Below are 2114 nucleotides of genomic sequence, written 5' to 3' on the forward strand. Positions count from 1 at the left end.
CTTCCTTCCTTCCTTCCTTCCTTCCTTCCTTCCTTCCTTCCTTCCTTTCTTCCTTCCTTCCTTCCTTCCTTTCTTCCTTCCTTCCTCCCTCCCTTAATCCTTCTCTTCTTCCTTCTTTCCTTCCTTCTTCCCTTCCATGTTCCTTTCCTTTCTTCCTAGAAAACATCTATAAAATGGGAAGGATAAAGATCCGGGCTCCAGTTTGAAGGTCACATGAGATGATCAGGTCTTGGGCCAGCCTGGCCCCCTGTGCAGCCAGCCCCAGGGCTTCTCACTGAACAGCTGCTCAGAGGTGAGGTCTGGGGAAAGCAGATCAGAGATTGGAAAATGTCAGAGTGAGAAGGGCCTAGGAACATCAAACGGCAAGAAACATCAAGCCTAGGAACAACAGCACATTTAATGGCAGAGCTGTCAGGGGCCTCAGAGACTACCATTCTATGTTGAAAGAAATGGAGGTCCAGGGAATGGAGGGACTCCCCCCAGATCCTGCAGCTTGTAGGTGTCAATTGGGATTTGAAGGCTCATAAGCAGGTCTCTGGACTCTAAATCCAGGGGTCTGTCCCCAAACTTGCCTCTGAACCAGAGGCCCTGTCTTCTGCCCCCTCCCCTGCTCTTCTCTCCTTGGCCCTCCTTGACACGTATCATTTGCTTGCTCTGGGAGGAACCAGGCCATGGGACTTCCCTGGTGGTGGAGGTATTGGGGGTTTGGGGTTGGATTCTGACCAGGAGGGTAGAATTACTGTCTGGACTCCCAGGCCTGCCCACTCCCTCCTGGATCACTTTTTGGAGGCCATAAGGGTTTGCTCTGCTCACAGGGGACCAGGCCTGGTCCTCAACCCTGCCCCCTCTGGCACATTACTCACCAGGTGTCAAGCCCAACCACTGATATTAAACTTTTGCTATGGTGAGCAGTTTAATTTCCTGGGCAGAACCAAGTGGAACAGCAGCTCTGCCCCTCATTACCCAGAGATGAAAGCAGCTCTCCTGTGGGCCAAGCCAGCCCCCCTGGCCAGGATACCCCTGCCAGGCCCCTGAGCAATGAGCTGCTCATCTGTCTGACACAGCTGTGGGGCCCCAGAAGCCCAAGTCCCTGGGCTCTGGCCCTTGCTCCCAGAACCCTCTTGGGCTGGCTCCAGAACAGCCCCTGTCCCTTCCTCTGCTTCGGCCCTAGACTTTGGTCCCTTGTGTTATCCATGAATGGCAATGCTGCCTGGCCACTGCCAGGACCGACAAGGCCACCTTCAGGTGACTCCACCTGGGACAGAGGGGACTCCAAAGGGAGAAGGCGCAGGAAGGCGAGAGCACTGTGGCTACTACTCAAGGGGATAAACTGGCAAGCTCACTCATGTGACCCCTCATTCATTCAGCCATTGATCGGTTCAGCCCTTCACTGATGGAACTGTGTGTTTAGAATGAGGAGGCCTGGATCCAGGCTTGGCACTGACTCTTACTCCCTGGGCAATGGGTGACCCTGGGCAAGTCTCTGCAACTCTTCTCATTTGGAGTCAGGATACACCTGGGTTCAAATCCTGTGTCTAACACCTGAAGTAATTTCACTTTCTTGACACCTATTTCCTTGCCCAGAAAACAGGGACAATAATGGTATTACTGCCCATGTGAGGGATTATAAGGCTCCATGGTGATCATGCCCATCAAAGTGCTATGTAAATGCCATTTATTGTTGTTGTCCTGGGCCAACTCCATGATTTCATTAGAATATGGATAGGCTAACTTCATGGAACCCCTTTCAAATTCTCTGGTACTTACAGTCTTAGATGCCTGGGGCAGTCAGAGCCCAAATGACCTGCCTTGTCTCCTACAGCCGACCTAGGTCAGAGGCAGGGCTTACACATAGATCTTGCTGATTGAGACCTGTTGTCCATTCATTACTGCTAATATTATCATCATCATCACCATCACCATCATCATCACCACCATCATTATCATCATTACCATCATCATCATCACCATCACCATCATCATCACCACCATCATTATCATCATTACCATCATCACCATCACGATCACCACCACCATCATCATCATCACCACAATCATCATCATCACCATCACCATCATCATCATCATCCCACCACCACTACCACCATCATCAA

This window comes from Petaurus breviceps, unplaced genomic scaffold (genome assembly GCF_028583685.1).
Source record: "Petaurus breviceps papuanus isolate PSGF00001 unplaced genomic scaffold, PetGlider_PUasm1.0 91041, whole genome shotgun sequence".
Lineage (NCBI taxonomy): Eukaryota > Metazoa > Chordata > Mammalia > Diprotodontia > Petauridae > Petaurus > Petaurus breviceps.